This window comes from Schistocerca cancellata, chromosome 2, assembly GCF_023864275.1.
Source record: "Schistocerca cancellata isolate TAMUIC-IGC-003103 chromosome 2, iqSchCanc2.1, whole genome shotgun sequence".
Classification (NCBI taxonomy): Eukaryota; Metazoa; Arthropoda; class Insecta; order Orthoptera; family Acrididae; genus Schistocerca; species Schistocerca cancellata.
The window spans coordinates 696220490-696235632 of record NC_064627.1 but is presented as its reverse complement, the minus strand read 5'-3'; the positions used below and the strand labels follow the sequence as shown (position 1 = coordinate 696235632).

General features: G+C 43.0%; 1 protein-coding gene and 1 pseudogene across 1 annotated transcript in view; one reads left to right on the top strand and one right to left on the bottom strand.

The window, feature by feature from the left end:
- LOC126162469 (calpain-9-like) overlaps window positions 1-15143 on the top strand; it is a 1012451-nt gene that overhangs the window by 384890 nt on the left and 612418 nt on the right. The window lies entirely within an intron of this gene.
- LOC126164224 (5S ribosomal RNA) lies at window positions 11855-11972 on the bottom strand (annotated as a pseudogene).

Below are 15143 nucleotides of genomic sequence, written 5' to 3'. Positions count from 1 at the left end.
GTGGAAAATCTAGTAGGTAATTACTAAATACTTTGAAAAACAGTCACAAAATACACCTGGATATATATTCCATACGTACTGTCGGTCGGAACAGCGCGAGAACAACGAGAAAAAAGTATTTGTTTCAGTCTAAAATCTCACTTTTATTGTTTACCGACAACCGCTTTCGGTACCAAATACCACCATCAGGCCAACATACGATCGAAAAATCACAGTGCATATTCCAAATACCCGATTAGAGTACTCCGATTTTTTTTATCACTGCCACGCATAATTTTTGTCTCGATCGCGCTTAGTTTGTTTTACAATTTTCCTTATGACGCATTTAGACATGCATAAAAGAGCAACATTTGTGAGGAGGCAATACGAGTAGTGCAGCGTACGAGGCTGAATGCTGCCGAAACGTGTCATAAGGAAAACTAAAAAATCAAATAATTAAGATCTAGACAAAAATTCTGTTAAAGTAATAATAATAATAATAATAATAATAATAATAATAATAATAATGGTAATAGTAATAATAATAATTAATTATGTACATTTTGGTGATTCAGCCGCTATTTAATATGTAAATTGGGACATAGTGTTTCAGCAGCACTTTGTCATCCTTACGTGTATATCTAAACGTTAAGCTAATGATAGGCAATTTTCCGGAAGTATTCATACCCCCTCGCATCACGTTTTTTGGAAATTTAGAAATTTTTGGTAAGATCTTATGGTACCAAACTGCTGAGGTCCGATCACTAAGCTTACAAACTACATAATCTAAATTAAACTAACTTACGCTAAGGACAACACACACCCATGACCGAGGGAGGACTCGAACCTCCGACGGGGGGAGCCGCGCGGACCGTGACAAGGCGCCGCAGACCGCTCGGCTGCCCCGCGCGGCATCATCACGGTTTTGCACGGTTGGTCGGAGATTGTTACGAAACTGATAAATATTAATTCAGACGAATATTATTGCAGGAGAGGTTGGGCATTGTAATGATGCTGTGGAGCATTTAGGACAACATTGTGCTGAAACCGTATGTTGTATTTAACTTACTGCAATTTCTCGTTGCGGGCACACACTTCACAGAATGCGTAATAATAAAAATAATACTAGTAATAATACAAGATCTTGCATGACTTAGTTGTAAAAAAGTTGCATCATTATCACTAAAGCTTCCTCCACTTCTAATCTAAACTGTCTTGTTTCGAAAAATTGCGAAATGCATCAATAACGCCCCTGCGCAAACGTACCGGGGCCGAAAATAGTAGCACAACATTCAGCATCAACAAATCGTCATGGAACGGGCCCCTGGATCAATGTGACAGCAGCGCGTGACTCATTCACACCGAGCGAGGTGGCGCAGTGGTTAGCACGCTAGACTCGGAAGGACGCCGGTTCAAATCCGCGTCCGGCCATCGTTATTTAGGTTTCCTATGAACTTCCTAAATCGCTTCAGGCAAATGCCGCGATGTTTCCTCCGAAACGGCACAGCCGACTTCCTTCCCCATCCTTTCCTAATCCGATGCGACCGGTAACCTCGTTCTTTGGTCCCGTCCTCCCAAATCAACCAACCAACCATGGCTCATTTACGTTACAGAGGCCACTGCTGACAGCCTGAGCTAACACCGTCACGAATTAAAGAAATATGCTGCAGTGACAGAAGCCTTACCGAGACAGTGGCATGTTCTTACAATATCGATGACAATTTGAGCACAAGAGGCCCAACTCACGCAGTGCATAGGGTCAGGACAACTTAGCTTGTCAGCAGAATTCTGGAAGTTGATGCGGAAAGCTGTAAAAATGAAAATACCTGTCAGTAATATGTTTTTTAAATAATGGTAGTAATAATATCTGACCTTCTGTGATATTAGTGTCAAAGTACTAATACTGGTCAAGGAATGTGGAAAGCAATGATCATGGAACCTGCAGTATCCTTTAAATAAACGCAAGATACCATCTAAAACCCAAATGAGGATTGGCGTGCCTAGTAACGCAATTGTGTGCAGAGTACAAAAAAATTTTCTAAATTATTTTAGTAAGTTTTAATAATTAATAACGACACTTCTGTGGGTCACCAACTTTTCTGTTTGCGGTAGAACGAGTTTGTCAAGAGCAGAGCCTTCAATCCTGCGTGCTTCGCTGACCGCCTTCCGTTCAGAATGACGTGTCCGTTTCTCATCGATACACGAGATCTCGCTTTCTAGATACAGATCGTGACTATTTCTGTTGCAAGTTGGAAAGAGCATGATTTCACAGTGCCGAAGTGATGTTTCTTGTGAGTCTGTTGCGGTTTGGTGACACAACTCATAGAAGACTGCGCAATGAAGTCTGATGCCTTGTTCTGTGGTGAAGGGCTTCCTAGTGTTACTAAACTGATTCATTCAGTCATCTAAATCAGCTGTGATTATTCATTTTTCTGTCGGTATGTGCGTATAACTGTGAATTGCATGTTGGTCCCATATTAGGTAAGTCACAGCTGTATTTATGTGTAGAGACAAAACATGTTTCGTCACTGTCGTAGAATCAAAGTTTCTTGTGAGCATTTGCGCCAAACTGATGAACTTTTATTAGTTTCATACCTGGGTTCAGCAGGACACAATGGTGGAACAGGTAAGAAAAAGAAGTAACATGATAATTTTCCTAAATGTTAATTATGTAAACATAAATAACAGAAACGGATTATTGATCCCGTACTCATGATGTAAGATGCTTGGGTGAGCATAAACAAAACTAAGTTTTCAACAATGTGGGCTCTATTCAAGATCTTGTGTATCTTACTATTCGTTATTACATTTCTAAATAATGTTCATCATCAGCAGTAACAAAATTTTCCTTCAAACTGGTCGTGGTAAGGGTAAGTGATCTATCGAAAGAGGCCTTTGGTACTTTACAGCTGACTTCGATGGCGCTTTTGCAGTGACGAAAACCAGGAGGGGAAGAGAGCGTAGAGCGTGATTCGTGCACAGGAAGTGGGTCGTGCCGGGGGGAACTGTGGGCTGACGCTTGGCTCGAAGAGAAGTCGTGACGAGCCTAATTATGTCCGCCTTATTAAAATGCAGACCGCTTTCTCCACCCGCGGAATTCGTGGTGCGATGCTTACTTCGAAAAGGTCGGGTAACTCTTGAAAATATCCGCAATGCCTGACTTGATTGGCCTTCCGGTCTCGAAAACAGGAAGTGAAATGTAATAGCGCGGCTGAAGAGCCATCTTGGAACAACAGCTATTTCCTCGCTAAGTAACTGCAAAAGTCTTCAGTGAGAATCAAAAAATGAAAAAATTCTAAAGTTTCAAAAATTCTTTAGACAAAAAGAACAAATAACATAAAAAGTGCAGAACAGAACCTGAACTGAAAGGAAGTGAGTTTCGGCTTTGGGTATATGTTAAAGGATGCGTTTACCAGGACACGTTCGGTCTCTAGTTGATCTGAAGGCTACTATACGGAAACACGTTGTTCGGACTCCATCCGAACTGCTGCGAGCAACTGTTGATCATGTCGTTTTACGGATGCGGCATCTCGGTAACATCTCTGGAGATCTTACTGAACAAATTGTGCAAGAGGCGGTTAATAATAAAATCAACATTATTCCCTTCTCACTTGTTTGACCTTTTCTGTCTGCGTCTCGTTCCTAATCCATTACATATGGGAACATTTATATAAGTCTTTCTTGCATTCACAGCGCCAGATTTGCACCTAGCGTAAATCGGTTCCGCACTAACGCTTTAGAATTTCTACCAAGTTTCTCTGCCATACGATAATTACAACCCACACTGAGCCTCTGTGAGTAGCTGCAATTTATTATAACCACCTGGTACCAACGTGTTGCTGGAAAGTTACCTGCTTGGTCCGTGGATCGTAGTTGCGACATGTAGTATGATGTGGAACGAGTCAGCTTTTACAGTTATTGTAGTACACTATGTAATCTTCCTCCTCCTTCCTAATTCGAGTCCTTGTTCACAATAAACAAAGTCTTTTATGAGATGTTTGAGAGGAACGAAGATTGCAATACACTTTCTAGTTTACTTAGCTTTTCGTGTAGAGTTGGCACCAGTTCTTCTTGTCTAGGGGTCTGATTCTTGAAAATTCTTACATTTTAGGTCTTCATGGTTGACTTGACATCGTCCGCCCAAAATACAAAAATACGTCCGATCACATCAGAGGCATGCTTACTTCAAAAATGCTTCAAATAGCTCTGAACACTATGGGACTTAACATCTGAGGTCACCAGTCCCCTAGAACGTAGAACTACTTAAACCTAACTAACCTAAAGACATCACACACATCCATGCCCGAGGCAGGATTCGAACCTGCGACCGTAGCAGTCGCGCGGTTCCGGGCGGAAGCGCGCAGAACCGCTCGACCAAACCGGCCGGCCTCCGGCATGCTTACTACTACTTCACTCTGCAGCAATAACAATATTCCAAAGGATTTATAATTTTTCTTGACAAATGAATTTCGATTATTATTTCATAAATGAATCCAGAAATAAACATAATAAACACTATTCTTTATTGAACTGGGGACCGCTTCGCCCCATCGGAGCCCTCAGTGGTACACAGCCCCACAACAGGCCACAGCAGTCCACCCACACAAGCGCCGCCCCACACAGAACCCAGGGTTATTATGCGGTTCGGCCCCCAGTGCCTCCCCCCCCCCTCCCCCCGGAAACCGGAAACTTCTCATACCAGACGAGTGCTTGCGTGGTAGAGTAATTATGGTGTACGCATATGTGGAGACAGTGTTTGCGCAGCAATTACCGACATAGTGTGACTGAGGCGGAATAAGGGATACCAGCCCACATTCGCCGAGGCAGATGGAAAACCGCCTTAAAAACCATCCACAGGTTGGCTGGCACGCCGGACTTCGACACTAATCCACCGAGCGGATTCGTGCCGAGGGCCGGTACACCTTCTCGCTCGGGAAGCAACGCGTTAGACCGCGCGGGCTTAATAAACAGTACTACATCGCGTAGTTAATGATAGAAATTTTAAGAGTGCCAAAGAATTCGTAATTAATTTCAAATGTTCTTAAAAAAAAAAATCCCATTGCAGTAAAGGAGTAAGTGTACTATGAATCTGCTGCCAGTATGTTCAACTATCTAGAAGAGATTTCTGAATGGACATTACATCCTTACGGCACACCTCCGTGCAACAAACACTTTTTTCTTCAATGGGGTGTTTTCCGGTAATGTAATACCATCATATATTAATGACTGAAAGTAGAAAAAGTAAGTCAACTTGTTGAGACTTTCATCTCCAAAATCTGATATTATCAATAAGGCAAAAAAGTTACGGAACTAAGACGTTTGAGTTCTGTAATGTGTAACATCAAGTTCTTACCCAAATAAACAACTAAGAATTTAGGATATATTGTTTTACTTACTGATTTATCCGCATCCATTATTTCTAATGGTGACTGACAAGGCCTTGCGCCGTACTGTATTGCTTGTACTGTGTTTTATCCAAACAGAGTGGTAGTCTATTTGCAGAGAACCAGTAATTAATTTTCAAAAAAATATTATTTACATTTCGGATGTTGATGTTACTCGTATGGGCTTCATTATAACACGTGCACCTTCAGCAAAGAGAAGTACTTTTGCATCTTGGATACATTTTGGAAGATCATTTATACATAACAAGACCATGTCCAGCATCGATCCCTATGATGACATGTAGTGATTTGATTACCCATTCTGAAGATGCTGTTTCACTGAATACACTCCCTGAGTTTCTTTAAGTAACTCTATGCATCCTTGTATACGGCAGGTGCCGGTGGCTGGCATTTAAATCTCGCAAAGACCTCTCCAGTTCAGCAGCTGTCCGTCGACTTTTTACGTAGCTGGCAACTCGCGTCCACTATCCATCGCTGTCCACATGCTTCAAAGATTGGTTAGCAACCAGCGCTGAGGTCAAAAACTTTATCTGGATTAACACGATTCATCCGCACTCGTATCTCGGTTGCGTCCTTAATAATGCTGCAACGGATATTTCTCATGCTTGAGGAAGAATGAGAGAAGTCATACTATCAATGTTTCACACTTTCGTGCTGAGTCTTCACAGAATGTTCCCAGCTGCGGTAGTAACGATAGGTGGCGCTACACACAGCTATTTACGAAACTGGCATTTTGCAACGTACAGGCACGTCTGAACGGGAAGTTCTGACCGCATTGCGTACAACGGATGTTCTTCCGTATCGAACTAGAAATTACGAAACTGTTGAGCTAAACTGTTGAGCGTTGTTTTATTTTCTTCTACGTCAGTAACAACTGAATTATTACGGAACGGTATAATCAGATCAAACTCTTAAGCGGTAATTATTATGTCTTCGTGGCTTTTTCTTTGGAGTGATTCTCATAATCTGTCATTTAGACTTCGACGTACATACTCTTCCTATCTGGCAGAAGGTTTTAGTCTGGCTCAGTTATATATTTATCCGTCTCCTTATCAGTTCGAATCAACGAGCGTACGGACAGTAATAAGAACTAATACCGGCCCTTTCCGGCAGATACAGAGAGCGCAATAGTGGTTACAAGCTGCCCTGATGCATTCGTGGCAGCTATAAAAGGCCCCTAAATCACTTGTAGCGCCGCGTCCGTTCCCAGTGTTTATGGAGGCCTTCCGAGGGCGCGGCGTAAATCACGCGGACCGCGTAATTGCGAACCTCTGCGGGCGCCGCCGCTGTGGCCGGCGCCACACCTGCCGCCCCACTCTGCTCCACTCAGCGACCGCCACGAGGCCGCCATCCCTGGGACTCGCTTATGTCAGCGCGTTTCTGGAACAAGTGTACAGCACGTGAAGGAATCGTGCAATGAAACGGAAAGACGCTAAAATTGTACTTCAACAACAGCAAAACGGAATTAACAAGTTCCAGATGATTCTTAAAGGAGGACATCGGGCATCATGAAAAAAATTATACTGACACACGGTCCAGTCACATTAATGTGGCATCCTGTCAAAAGCATGAACAGCCACTTTCTCAGTGCGGGCGTACAGGAGAAGAGTCAATGAGTTCTGGAAGATACAGATAGGAATGTGGAGCCATGTCTACTCCAGTCCTGTAGCTAGTTGCGAGAGGTTTCTAGGAAGCCATGGCCCGAACGGCCAGAACAAGCATTAGGCGGTAAATCCAGGGAGTTTAGCTGCCAGGTGAGTACGGTGCTCTCCGAATCATGCACGTAATCTTTCAGCTGTGTGACACGTTCCATTGTCTTGCTGAACATGCAAGTGTGCCAAGGAAAAAACAAACTACACGTAGGTATGGACGTGATCCCCAAAAATAGATGCACACTTGTGTTAATCCATTGTGCCTTCCATAACGACGACACCAACCAGGGGCCGCGGATCCAGTCCTCATACCATAACACTGTCTCCTTCATCCTGGACCCTTTGCGGCGGCGCGGTTCTTTCCGTCCCTTTACGACGAACCTGCACCTACCTGTGAACATTGTCTCAGCAGCTCATCAGTAGGAAAGCCGAGTGAAACCTACTGTACTTCGACGTGAACCAGGCTGCAATTAAAGTCACTAATCTACGTTTCGGGAGAAACACGAAATGAAAGGTTGGAAATTTTGTCCTCAATTAATATATTCTGAAACTTAGGTGAACAAGTATCACTGCCAAGCCCGTGCTAGTCTTAACAGTCACTCACAATCCCTTTCACTCACGTTAGCAAGTTTATGGTGTTGCATTTCCCGAAAACGTAATAGCTACAAAAATACTAATTGTTTTTGATTGAGAACGCTCGCCAAATATTAAGTCTGTCGGTACCAAATGCAGTCACAGTTTTTAGGCGCCGACCTGCTCAATACGCCACGCGGAATGTCTTTTCTCGTCACAAAATGCACTTAAAATTCCGAAATTTCTACACACATCGGATTAATTATGCCGTCACTTTCCAACACTTTTAATGTATGAAACACTGCTAGATCCGGCAACTTATCATTTTCACCGGAACTACTACTGCACACGTCCGATCTCTTTCATGGCTAGGCTTCGACTCTTCTTTAGAATACTCTCAGTCTTCTCTACCAGCAGAGAAAGGCGCGCGAAGAATATTGCTTTACCATTGGTCAGTTTACTCAACAGCCAATAGCAAAACAACATTCTTCCGCGTCAATCCGCGCTTTTCATCAATAACCAATCGCAAAATAGTAAACCTAATTACTGCACTTTTTACCGACGTAATTATCTAATATACTGAAGTTTTGTTTATGCATAAAGTTATTTACTATTGTTATTTATACCTGAATTAACTTTCCCTTTACCATAAACTTACTTTACAAATCTATTCTACAAAAATCCCCTTTGTTCATATCCATACTTCTTCGAAATGTTCCCACACTAAATCCTACTATATAACTCGTTAAACAATTATCTTCATAAACCTTAAACCACACTCACGCATCATTCATACTGCTAAAACACATTTATAACATTTTAAATACACAAAAAGACATAATAACACTTTATGAAATTACTAGAACAGATTATGAAAAACATTCTATTACTTTAGTGCACTCTAGTGGGCACAATCGAAACTAAATGAGTCCCCTATCCAATATTGTCCTCTATCGGCTGATACATAAATTACGTGTGCGTCCAGTCTCACGTCACCATCTGTCACTATCCAGCTCTGAGACACATCTCCCACTTAACCGCCTCCAAGGCAGGATCGTTATACGGCGCTGCGCCTCATCTTCCGACGATTGCTGCAGCGTGGTAGCTTTCAGACGTTTCAAGCCGATGGAGCATGGATCGTCATTCATTCGAAAAGGCCATTGGTCACCTGTCAGTGGACATCAAGCTGCGGTCGCTGTTGAACAGCACTCAGTATGGCTGCATGTGACAGGCGCCTGACACGGAGGCTCATAAACAGCAACATTCGCTAAATGGTCGTTGGGGAGACACTGTTGGTAGCCGCTTCGTGCATCTGGCCGGTCAGTTCCCCAACAGCTGCCGTCTATTCTCTCGTACACGTCCCCACGGCTGTCGTTCATACCTGTCACCTATGGCGCGTGGTGCACCACAGTTGCTTCAGTGTCGGTTTTGGAGACCACCATTTTGCCTTGCACAGTGTACTTTAACCATGGCGGCCTGCAAACAGTTTACAAACTTAGCCGTTTCGAAAATGTTTCTACCGTTGTCCCGAAGGCCAACGTATGATGTATGGATGTGAGATAAATCGGTCTTTTTGTGCGTTATGACGATGACTACAATGTTTTCCGCTCCCCCTGCCCCCCCCCCCCCCTCCCGATACAACTTATAAACCATCTTCCTGCTTCCCCCACCTGCCCTCTGTGAGTGGTTTTTTGCCCACTGACGACGAACATAAGCGATGGGAACATTAATTTGACTGTACCGTGTAATTAGGCCTGTATTATGTACACTTAATCTTGCCAGCAGAAGGTAACCGTCGGAAATAAAGTATGAAAATTCAGTTACGACAATCTGTACACTTAATCTTGCCAGCAGAAGGTAACGGTCGGAAATAAAGTATGAAAATTCAGTTACGACAATCGAAATTTTTTGAAAAAATTAAGTAAGAGGAAAATCTGAAGAAATTTGAACAACTATGGAATTAATACTCTTCAGAGCGGATGTACAGACTTACCAGTACTCCTGGCAGCAGGTCACTCACTATGACCAATCCCTACTAAATTGTTTACATTTGTTTAAAAAAATATTGATTTCATTTAACAAATACAATTACAACAATGTATTTTCACAGCAAAATTACCTGCTTTGTGGTAGTAAATGAAAGACGAGAAACAAAAATTACAAGAACGAACGGTGAGGGGCGAGCTACTATCTGATCGATGGCGGGCTGCGGTTCGAGCGTTCCTGCTGTACAGCGAGGAGAGGATACATAGATTCCAAGGACAGAGGACGAAAGACGAAACAGGAAATAACTGTGTATACAGAGACGGGAAAGAGAAATAGAAGTAAACGCAGAATTAAAAATACTATGTTTTAGATAACGCCGACAGGGCAGCAAAACAAAACGATAAAGCACTTAGAAAGGACTACACTTCGTGTTCGATCATCGGGTCGAAGACCACTGAGGTGACCAACGGAGAGTTAGGAAGACCAAAACCGACATTAAGAAGCCGAAGTCAAGCCACGACACACAGAAAAATGCGTGTGCAAAGGAAAAAAAAAAAAAGAATAAAGAAGTCCGAGACGACATGAGCTGAGCAGATTGAGCTATTCTTTTGTCGATTGTTAATTTTCTTGTCGCGTGCTGTCAATATCTGCGCGGATAACACAAAACACATAAATGGAGTTGTGTCCATGGAACTGAAAAATAAAAACAGAAAATAGGAAAGTAGGATGTATAGCAGTGCTCTAATCATTGCCTTTGAGTTACGCGATAAAGACCGGTACCATTTATCGTTAGAGATGACACAATGACTAAAAAGATTCTGTTCTTATTGGAGGGGCGCAGAGATCAGATCATAGTCCAACCACTGTGAGTTAGGTATTCAATTGTGTTCTCAAAATAATTCATGTGGCTGCCGGCACGGTTCTCTCGCGACCTCGCTACCGATGCGACGATGCTGTGCCTGTCCCCGCGGCACCTCTCACTACGCTTGAGCGTTCACTACCTGGCCGCAAGAATGCCGACGAGGGTCGAGTTTGTCTTAAGGCAAAGAGTGGTCCATTTCTGCATCAGACGCTGCTCTGCGTGTTGAGGCAGTCGAGTCAGGTTAGGATGAGTACATGTATAGAGGTGCGATGATGCTCTCCAATTCCTCCACGGAGGCTCTTTCCAGTGTAACACAAAAAGATTATAGTTCCACTAAAAGAGCTGTGTTACGCTTCCGCAGCTACACGCGTTAAGAATTACTTCCGTACGTCATATAATTTGCGTATTATCCACTATAACTCAGTGACACCCTCACTTCAATATATTTATTCGTTCTGCATGTGTTCGGGAATGTCTTAGCCGCCTCACCCAATATACAAGATGTATCATAATTAACAACGATAACTGACGTGGATGAAAGTACACGATAACAGAAGTAAAAACGTTCCAGGAAGCAAGGGTCTGCAAATGAGCCATCTGATAGATATACAGGCCACCAACAACTTCACTGAGGTTTTGTCCCAGTTATCGCAAATGTATTCGGAATTTAAGCTTCTCTATATATTAAGTCCCCATGTAATGCAGCTAGTCAGACCTGGTGGTCTAGCGGTAAAGCGCTTGACTGGAAACCAAGAGGTCGCGGCGTCGAATCCCGGCCGTACCTCGGATTCTTGAGTCTGCGTTTTAACCTAGCCTGTACCTCTGAGCAATGTGAGGAGTCGCCAGAAACGACACGTGGTTCAGATTCAACGATACACCGTAAGTCTCCTTTCCCCGTTTGGATAACTGGGCAAGTTAGGGACACGCAAGTCGCCGGAGTGGCTTCCAATTGAAAGACTTGTTCCAACAGATGAGCCACATGAAAAGAAATGTAACTGAGTTCAAGCTACTGGTGTAGGACGACACTGTACGCGCCGGTGTTGTACAAGCTGGACAGATCGAGCAGGGGCTGTAACTTGGCCTCCAAGTTCATCTGAACTCAGTCCCCTGTTACTCCAGTTCTTCAACGGGAATTCTGTGCCCTTCATTTTTGTGATGCCCCAGTCAGTATGATCATGAGGACTCCTCTCTCCTCCCGCAGAGGCCATGAAGGCCCAAAGGTACTGACCGGTCGCCATGTCATCCTCAGCCCACAGGCATCACTAGATGCGGATATGGAGGGGCATGTGCTCAGCACATCGCTCTCCCGGCCGTATGTCAGTTTCCGAGACTGGAGCGGCTACTTCTGAATCAAGTAGCTCCTCAGTTTGCCTCACAAGGGCTGAGTGCACCCCGCTTGTCAACAGCGCTCGGCAGACCGGATGGTCATCCATCCAAGTACTAGCCCAGCCCGACAGCGCTTAACTTCGGTGATCTGACGGGAACCGGTGTTACCACTGCGGCAAGGCCGTTGGCATCATGAGGACTGATGTCAGATAAAAGTGGAGTGCTCAGAAGCGGTCTGGAAAGATTACAAGGGTGTTGCAGGGGGGGGGGGGGGATTTGCTGAGCAATCATACTTGCGAAAAAAATTCAATACGTTGCGACATGTCTGAGTTGCTTAGCATTGAAGTTAGCCAGTCATGTGGTTGCGCGCGCAGACTCAAGCGGCCCGCTAGAGACGGTGTCGCCAAACGTGTTCTTCGTTTGGTTTCTTCAAACAGAACAAGACAGCGATACAAAAATTGGACTTGGAACAGTAGTAAGGATCGAACGACAGCCATGGCGAGCAGTCTTGTGCGCTGTCCTATTCGTTATGAGAACAACTGGCACTAACTGTATCTAGAGGGCCGCCTAATTGGCTAACTTCAATGTGCTAAGTAGCTCGGAAACAGCGAAACGTATCGATTTTTTCTTAACAATTATATCTCAGCACAATCTTCCCTGCAACACCATTACAAGCTTTCAGACTGTTTCTGACCGCACTATAGAGTAATGGAAATCAGTAGAAAGGTATGGATATTTGCAGGAAAATTAACATAGTCGACTGGAATAGTTATGCACAAAGTACATGCAACAGTATGAAATGCAATCTACCGACGAATTCAGTCAAATGGTACCGCACCTGACGTCAGTAGTACAGTATATAGCGAGACATCAACGATTCAGGTGGTAGAGGTTGGAACTCAGTATGAAGGCAGTCGCCTCTGTGCGGTGTTGTGTACGTAAACCACGACTGTGACAATTCCGCGCGGAAAACAGTTACCATGTGAAGAAAAACCTGAAATCGGTACGTACAACGAAATGGGACTACCTAATATTCAAATTGCCGAGAAGTTGAACTGTTCAAATACAGTGATTGATGATTTCGTTAGACTGAACGCACGATGTGGACAGAACTGAAAAGACGGGAAAAGTAGAAAGTTATTTGTGGAACAAAAATGATTACTTCTGCGCAAATCAAGGGTCAGAAACCTTTATTCTTTTCAACTTGTTGCTGATTTACTATTTCCAGTAACTGCCAGACGTGTGCGACAAATTTTGTCACATGACAAACATCCTGCATTCAAGGAACGACAGCAGAAACCCTCTTTAACACCCAAACATAGACAGGCTAGACTGGAGTTTGCTGAAAAGCATATGTCATGGACTTCAGAATGGGATAAAATGATCTTCACTGATGAGAATAAGTTTAATTTGGATGGGCAGGATGGATTTCAATATTATTGGCATGATCTGAGAACAGAGCAGCTGGTAAGAATGAGCAGAAATTTTGATTTTGAAAATGTTACTATTTAGACAGCCTCCTGCGCTAAAGGTAAGTCACGCATTACTTGACTGAACACTAGAATGAACTCTGACATGTACACGGAGATGCTACAGAAGGAACTGATTAGAATGTATGAAGACCATGGGGCAGTAAGTCTAATGTTTCAAAAATATAATGCATCTTTATGTTTCTGCTACAGCCAAAAAGCTGTTTGAAGATAAAGATATCGAGGTCTTGCCCTAGCCTGCACGTAGCCCGTACCGTATTTAAATCCCGTGAAATCCGTTGGGGAATACTCGCGAGGAGTTTTTATCGCAATGGTAGGCAATTTGAGGCCGTATGTGAACTAAGAAAGCGGCACGAAAAGCTTGAGCTTCCGTTTCACTGCAAGAACTATAAACCATACCAAAATGAATGCCGAAGAAAGTTTTCGAGGTAATTAAGAAGGACGGAAGTTGAACAAACTACTAACACTGCAGTAACACAACAGGACAATGAATGCCTTTATGCTAATTTACATCCAGGAAATGCAAACGCCTTATTTTGTTATTCGTGTTATGAAAGAAACTATGCAATCCGTCATCATTGTTTATGCCTTATATGCATCTACAACTTACATAGTACATTCGATACATGTGTGGTTCAGACATTGTACTACTACCTTCTTGGAACTTGTCTTTATGCTGATTTCCACTACTATATATATATATATATATATATATATATATATATATATATATATATATATATATATAAAGTCATCCCACCTAACTCTGCCACCTCATGTAGGAAATAAAACGTTTGGCCAGGGATGTACCATGTCGCGTGCACACACAATGGGCAGGACTGCACATTATCTACAAGTAAACAAACATCACTTTCAACACGAATTTACGTTTTTTTCTAGGGAAATAAAAACTAGAGCTACCGTTAGTTGTGGCAAACTTGATTACACTGCTCGAAACCTTATACTTTCTGGAATACTTAGACTTTAAATAATGGAAACCGTGCCACAGTGTCTGCCGTAATGTTGTAACACTGTAATGCTGGTTGCCTGCACTGTTCTGATGCCTGCTGTAGGCAATCCTTGCTTGCTCTGCGCAGTAATGCAGAAATCGTGGCGCTGTTGCCATCCTTTAAAATCTATATATTTCGGGAGGTATGAGTTTAGAAAGTGAAAACAAGTCTGTCTTGACTAATTGTACGTCTAGTTTTCATTTCGGTAGAAAAAACTTACATTGCTATAAAAATTGTAACTTTGTGTTAAAAGTGATGTTTTTTATGTATTTATGAGTTGTGCATCCCTGCCCATTATGTGAGCCCCTGACATAGTTAAATCTCTGTCCAATTGCATTTTTCACATTTTTTTTCGTTTCGGAAATACATGAGGTGGTAGAGTTAGATGGGACACCTCATGAAGTATACTCAGTATTGTAGAACACTCAGTATAATGTCGTTTATTGAAACTGAACTTCCCTTCTCGAACAATCACTATATACACACAAAAACAAATAACTTATAGACGATCATTCATCAGGAGCGTCGGTGAGATCCGTCGGAGCTGATCCTAGCTCGGCGAGGAACTGGCTGTACTGCTTTTTTTTTCTTTATTATTATTTTCAACACCTTGTACAAAGGTGGGCTGTCAGCAGCATAATACGCTGCTCTTCAGCCGAGAGTGATACAATATAAAACATAATGGAGGTACAGATGATACAAGACAAATGGCGGGTAAAAAAACTGTAGACACTGAAAAACAATATACACGAAGCCGTTCACGCTGGACAAGAAAAAACACTAAAACCTGTTGACACGGCGCACACAACACGGACGACTGCAACAGCACAGGTGAACAGTGGTGGCGTGACGGCGAAAGA